Genomic DNA, 7565 nt, shown 5'->3' with positions numbered 1-7565 from the left:
TATATTTTTACTTGTAGCATGCCTGTGACCACTTTGAAAAAAGCACTTACTGAGAGAAAATGTGCAGTGTTTGAGTGTTTACACAGCTGTTACATTAATGTGAACTAAAACCGAATGCAGTGACTTTGTTTCTGGAAACGGGTTCGTTCGCGTCAACGAATCCATCTGTAAATACCCACAAGTTATTGTGAATTTATGGAAGACTTCACAATGTATTTCTATTGTTTGGTGACACTTTGGAAAAAAAAACTCAGACTCCTCATGGAGTTTATACACGTTCTGTAATAATCGTGAACAATTAGTGAAAATCGAAACTCAACTCAGAGTTGTTCCATCGGTAGGAGGCTAAAGCTTCGAGCTGTAATCGTTCAATCTGTATCAACAAGAACAACCGCAAACGCCGTCATGATGTGTACAGTTTGTGATAACTTTTGTATTTAAAGTTGACATTTGGGATATAATTTATTGTAACTGTTTAATATGTATTTTAACATAAATAAAACAATAAAGAGTTTGTCTGTTGTTGGTTTGTTTGTATGAAGAGATCCGGCTTTCCAACAGGAATCTAGTCACGGTCTCCGTGGACGGAGGTTGTATTCCTGCTCCCGGCCGACAGTGTCGCTTTAATTATAGGTCTGTCAAGCATTTTGTTTTTTTGTGCAGATCTTTTCTCTGAACGTTGTTTTCCTGATGCAACCTTTCAGAAGCGGTCTGCCGATACGCCGCCAGGACTCCAAAAGGACACACGTTTTCCAGGAAGAGCCAGAGAAACGTTAGTGTTCATATTCACTGAGACGAGCTCCTTCTGAGAATCCCACAAATGATTTTACTGAACACGAGTCATTCATGAAACACATCATCATCGTTTGAAGTTCTACCTGCACCAATTTATATTTTTAAAAATTCTGCTGAGTTTGCACCTCCGGATTACACGAAAACTGAGTTTTTGGATCCTTATGTTTTATTTTGTTTTGCAGCGTCTAGCACAGCCTGTAATATGACAGCCAAGTACCCACAATGCAATGCACTGGCGGATTCACAGTGGAAATCAGGACATAACTTTCCGCCTTCAAAATCAAGATTTGTGTATCACTTGATCCTGTTGAATTAAACTTTGACTCCATCCATCCATCCATTCTTTTCCGCTTAGCCGGAGTCGGCAGTAGCCAAAGTCGAGAGCTCTGACTTCGCTCTCCCCAGCCACTTGGGCCAGCTCTTCCGGGGAAATCCCAAGGCGTTCCCAGCCCAAGCAATAGACGTAGTCCCTCCAATGTGTCCTGGGTCTCCCTTGAGGTCTCTTCCCTGTTGGACGTGACCGGAAAACCTCACCAGGGCAGCCTCCAGGAGGCATCCTAATCAGATGCCCAAGCCACCTCAACTGGCTCCTCTCGATGTGGAGGAGCAGTGGATCTACTCCGAGCCCCTCCCGGATGACCGTTTCTCACTCCATCTCTAAGGGAGAGCCCAGCCACTCTGCAGAGAAAACCTATTTCAGCCGCTTGTATCAGCGATCTCGTTCTTTTGGTCACTACCCAAAGCTCATGACCATAGGTGAGAGGGTAGGAACGTAAATCGACCGGTAAATCGAGAGCTTTACCTTCTGGCTCAGCTCTCTCTTCCCCACGACAGACCGGTACAACGCCCGCATCACTGCAGATGCAGCACCAATCCGCCTGTTGATCTCGCTCTCCATCTTTCCCTCACTCGTGGACAAGAACCCAAGACACTTAAACTCATCCACTTGAGGCAGAACCTCATCCCTGACCCGGAGAAGGCATTCTACCCTTTTCCGAATCAAGACCATGGTCTCAGATTTAGAGGAGCTGATTCTCATCCCAGCTGCTTCACACTCGGCTGAGAACCCGCTCCAGCGAAAGCTGAAGATTACGTTCTGATGAAGCCAACAGGACCACATCATCTGCAAAAAGCAGAGACCTGATCCTTAGGCCACCAAAACCGATTCCCTCCACACCTTGGCTGCACCTAGAAATCCTGTCCATAAAGGTTATGGACAGAATCGGTGACAATGGCCAGCCTTGGCGGAGTCCAACTCTCACGAGCCCGACTTACTGCCGGTAATGCGGACCAAACTCTGACACCGGTATTACAGGGACCTAACAGCCCGTATCAGAGGGCCTGGTACCCCATACTCCCGGAGTACACCCCTGAGGGACACGGTCCAACTCCTTCTCCAAATCCACAAAACAATTGTAGACTGGTTGGGCAAATTCCCACGCATCCTCCAAGACCCCCCTAAGGTTATAGAGCTGGTCCACACTGCTCTTCCTGGATCTGAGGTTCGACAATCCGACGGACCCTCTTCTCCAGAACCTTAGACATTACCAGGGAGGCTCAGGAGTGTGATCCCTCTGTAGTTGGAACACATCCCTTTAAAATAGGGGGACCACCACCCCGGTCTGCCACCCCAGTGGAACTGCCTCCGATGTCCACGTGATATTGCAGAAACTTGACTCCTAAGAGTAACACTGGACCTGGTCGAAGGCCTGCACTTCTAAAGCACTTTACATTACAAGCATTCATACACTGAAGATGATGAGCGATCGTAGCCAAAGCTGCCCTGGAGCACACTGATGAAAGACTGATGAGTTAGACCGACATTAAACCCACCTAAAAACTCAGAAACACAGCATCAAAACTTCTCCTGAGTCATGGAAATGAACTGAAATAGAAAAACAACATTTATGTCTAGAGCGGTTTTGAAGCAGCTGGAAACGTCAGTTCGGGATTTTAACTTCTTTAAAACGTTTTCTGTAAATCAGCCAGAATAGTTTTTATTTAAAGTGTTGGAGTTGTTCTGTGCTTGAGGCTGCATTAGATAAACTCTCATTATGCTAGTTTTTACAACTTGTGTCAGATCTGATTGGCTTAAAGCTTACAACGTTCCTACTAGGTTGAACAGCTTTACTGTGGTCTTTAAGGTGCAAAAATAAAAAAAAAACAATCTCCATAATTACCCGTTTTCCTGCTTTTTTGGGTCATTTTTGCTGTTTTCCTGCTCTGGCTCTTATGACCACCCTGTTGTGCACTTCTGAAGTCATTTGGCATCATGCTGCCTCCTCAAACTTCTAACAGCCAGAAAACGCTAAACGCTAGGAAACCACTCTACCGTGCAGCACAAGGCTCTTGCTTCCAGGAGCTTTTAAACTAAAGAGCTTGTGGAACAGCTCCCCTCCTTCTACTGCATCTTTTTGATGAAGAGAACATTTTGATCTCTTGTGCAGCATCACAACTTCCTTTTGGTCTACGGGACAGACAGACAACAGGCAGTGTTTCCTTGATAATGGAGGCTACTCACTGTGAGCTTAGCTCTTATTTAGAGTGGAGATGTAGTTTTAGTTGGCAGCGCCTTACAGCTCCGTGTGGTGATCCATGTAATTAAAGCCATGCTGTTTCCTGACTGGTTATTTATTTGTGCTCGGTATTTAACTCTGAAGACGTCAGCGCTGCACCTGCAGGATTATTTGGGCAAGTCAATCATTTAGGGTAAAGATCAATGGTTCTTTAAAATAAGGTTATTAGCTCCCTCTTGGCTACATGACTCCTAGAATAAATAGTTAACCCATTGATTTGAGATAAAGATACCAACAGGTCAGCCATGTTTAGAACAGATCTCCACAGTACAGTGGATACAAAGGTTCAAGAACCACCTCATTAACATAGAGGAAGAGGATGCTGCTTCTATAAAGCAACAGTTAAAGGGGTAAGTAGACACGTGGTTGTGTAATACTAATACTACTAGCTTAACGGTGCTTTTGTGGCCTCCCAAAAGGAGAAAAAGTGCATCTATTAGAAGCTGGATTACGTAACCCACACTTCTAGTTTATGATGCCATTTCCAAACCATTCTGTAGAAAATGTGGCCATTTATAGGTCACAGGTTTTACTGGGCCACATGAAAAACTGAGAGGCTAACTGGAGAAAGATTGGTGGAGAGGAGAACATCTGATGGGAATGAGACATGGATGCACTGTTGGTCGACAGGTTCTTCGTCCAGCTGAAATTCAAAAAGCTTCCCTTCATTTTCTCACTGCTGGCCTGGTAGAAACGCACGCGCCAGGTAACCCACAAAAATAAACAATGATGCTTCTAGACCTGCAGAAAAGGGAAACACAACAATAAAACAAAAGCACGCTATCACTGCGTCAACCTGATGAGGAAATATAAAATCAACATTGTTTAACTGAACAATCACACGATAATAAATCACATTGCATTTAGTGCCAACCACAGCCTTAAGACCTGTGTTGAACGTGCCCAAGTCCATACTTATGAGAGCACCATGTGAGCACCTGTGTGTGTTCATGCGCTTGTATATGTAAAGTTTCTCTATAGGAGCATCCAATAGAGAGTGCGGGGGCCACAGATCTGCTCCCCAAAGATGTGTAGGAGATGGAGGGAGCTCCAAGTCCCAGAGATCCAGGAGCTGCCCCAGAGCGCAGGGACCCCAGCGAGACTTCAACCAGAAAAGCCCCCGCCCCCCTCGAGAGGCACAGAGGATTGCCCCGGGGGGCTTCATGAGTTATAATCCTCACATTTATAATATTTACAGCTTAGTGAAAATGGTTAATGGCCTGTATTTGATATAGCACCTTCTAAAGTCCTGGAACCCACCCAAGCACTTTACAACACAATCAGTCATTCACCCATTCACACGCTGGTGGGGATGAGCTACGATGTAGCCACAGCTGCCCTGGGGCGCACTGACAGAGGCGAGGCTGCCGAGCACGGGCGCCACCGGTCCCTCCGACCACCACCAGCAGGCAAGGTGGGTTAAGTGTCTTGCCCAAGAACACAGCAACAGTGACAGACTGAGCGGGGTTCGAACCTGCAACCTTTTGATTGTGGGTCGAGCACTTAACTCCTGTGCCACCGTCGCCCCAAAAACAAAAATGTAATGAAGAAAATCGGGAATTCCATCTCTAATCTTCCACTATTATGTTGCCTTTATACAGTTTGCCTCCCCCCGGTTCTTCCTGAAATATTGTTGTGCTAAATCATTCAGAACACAACCTGAGAGAGAAAAGGACCGTTTTCTGAAGCTGCTATAAGTATTACAAGCCGACAAGTCGTCACCATTATAAGCAGAAAACGAGACGAGAGGTTATGAAGCCGTAAACGGAGGGAACGCAATGGGACATGTATCGATGTAGGAAGCCATCAAAAGATGTTTTGGCCCATGGGTTCAAGCAAGAGGAATCCTCTTTCATTACTCGTCTTCCTTCAGCTGATTCATCTTGACAGAAACCCTCCAAACATGGATGAAGCCAAACGTTGGTGAAAACATGCAGATTCATGATTCGACCAAGAAAGAAACCTCTAGGCCCAAAATATGATATTCATCCTGATAAAAACAAACCAACACAAAAGAAGTTTCCCAAATTCATCCGTGAGTCCATCCTCCCAGCATGGTGAATGGCTTGGGTTTGTATAGTGTCTTCTTAGGGTTCTACAACCCCCCAAGGCATTTTACAACTCAACAAGTCATTCACACGCACATTCACACGCTGATGGTGATGAGCTACAATGTATTCAATTCAATTTTATTTATAAAGCCCCAAATTACGACAAGAGTCGTCTCAAGGCACTTCACATGATAAACATTCCATTTCAGGTCAGTTCATTAAGTCAATCAGAAAAAAAATGTTTCCTATATAAGAAACCTAGCAAATTGCTGTATAGTCACTGACTAGTGTCAGTGAATATACAGCAATCCTCATACTAAGCAAGCATGCAGCGACAGTGGAGAGGAAAACTCCCTTTTAACAGGAAGAAACCTCCAGAGAATCCTGGCTCAGTATAAGCAGCCATCCACCACGACTCACTGGGGATCGAGAAGACAGCGCATGCACACACACGCGCACGCATGCACACACACACACACACACACACACACACACACACACACACACACACACACACACACACAGCAATGTAGCCACAGCTGGCCTGGGGCGTACTGACAGAAGCAAGACTGCTGAACACTGGAGTCACCAATCCCTCCCACCACCAGCAGGGGAAGTTCCTTGCCCAATGTCACAACAGCAGCATTCTCTGGCAGGAGCCGGGATCGAACCTGCAACCTTCCAATTACTGGACCACCTGCTACTGAGTTTCTGCTGCCCAGCATGTTACACGACCCTCTGGAGGACCAGCAGATCAACTTCAAGCTCCACCCCAGAAGAAGCTCCTTACCTATAACTAAGGCTGAACCTGGACACCTGACAGAAGACAGATTTGGGATCTTTTGGTCATGACTCGAGGGAGCACGAGGAGCTTAGGTGCGATAGGTTCTTGTTCACAAGACAAGTGAAATCAGGAGCTTAGCCTTGGGTTTAGCTGCTACTTTAGCAGACTGGAGCAACGCCCTCACTCCTGCAGATGAAGTTCGCTGGTCTTTCTCTTCCTCCATCCAACTGCTCCCCAGTTTTCTGATCAAAGACTCAGGCCCTGTCCACACGTAGCCGGGATCTGCCAAAACGTCGATATTTTTCTACGTTTTGGCCGGTCATCCACACGAAAACGGAGTTTTTTCACACGAAAACGGATCTTTTTAAAAACTCCGGCCAAAGTGAAGATCTGCGTTTTCCCCGTTTTGGGTGTCTGCGTGTGGACAGACAAAACCGGAGTTTTAAGGTCCGCAACGTCACTTTCCGCGACACAAAAATGCTGACATCACGTGTGCGACCTGTGTTTACACTAGCCGACAGCATGGATGCCCTCAGAGCTGCGCTCGCTTTATCAATTGTCCAAGCGCTTTTTGCTTGTTTGTTTTTGCAAGCGGGATTACTGCTCCTTGCGGAAGACCACAGACGAAGGACGAGGTTAAGAACGGGGGAAGTACTGCCGCCTACAGGTCTGGCATGTCCTTAACAACGTATTTATCCGGGTACGTGTGGACAGAGTTTTTTTTTTTAAATGAAGTGGTGTGGATGCAAGTTTTTGGAAGGGCGGATATTCTTTTTAAAAAAAACCCAGCTACGTGTGGACTAGGCCTCAGATTTTTAAACTTGGAATTTGTGATTTTTTTTTTGTACCTCATGCAGCTTTAAAGAGGCAGAGCCACATAGTTCACATGTACGTGTATTTCTAAGCTGAAAACATGACTCGTGTTTGGGATTGCTCGCTCAAGCCGACACAAAAGCAGCAATGTTCATAATTGTATTTGTTTTTTCAAAAGGTTGCAGGATTTGAACCGAGTTCTCCTGGGTGTCAGTCAAGCTCTTTAGCCACAGAACCATCTATCAGTTTGTTTTTATTGTTTTATTCAAGAAAGAAAATGTGAGGATTTATCTTCCTGATTATTGCTCATGTTTTGTTTTGGCTGTGATGCGCTCCTTTCTGAAACGACTGTGAGCATCTCTGGGTAAAAGAAAGGCATCCCTTTGGCTCCGACAGGTGTGCTGCAGCAGCACTATCATCAGCGCTGACAGTAGCTGGAGGAACACGCGGTAATCACAGGTTAGCAGGAGAAGGACAAGGCCTCCCCAGCTGCTCGGCTCATTTACATGGTGAGCAGAGGTGGAGGAGTCATCGTGAATCACCCGA

At 45.8% G+C, this 7565-nt stretch overlaps 1 long non-coding RNA gene across 1 annotated transcript in view; it reads right to left on the bottom strand.

Moving 5' to 3' along the window:
* The window catches only part of LOC139064315 (uncharacterized), a 35422-nt gene extending 31132 nt beyond the window's left edge, over positions 1-4290 (bottom strand). Inside the window, exon 1 of the long non-coding RNA XR_011517392.1 lies at positions 3317-4290. This is a non-coding gene — a long non-coding RNA (uncharacterized lncRNA). The remainder of the gene's footprint in view (positions 1-3316) is intronic.
* Positions 4291-7565: the final 3275 nt, after the last annotated feature.

This window comes from Nothobranchius furzeri, chromosome 1 (genome assembly GCF_043380555.1).
Source record: "Nothobranchius furzeri strain GRZ-AD chromosome 1, NfurGRZ-RIMD1, whole genome shotgun sequence".
In the NCBI taxonomy this organism is placed as follows: Eukaryota; Metazoa; Chordata; class Actinopteri; order Cyprinodontiformes; family Nothobranchiidae; genus Nothobranchius; species Nothobranchius furzeri.
Note: the sequence above shows the minus strand (reverse complement) of the source record. Positions and strands in the feature narration are given on the sequence as shown.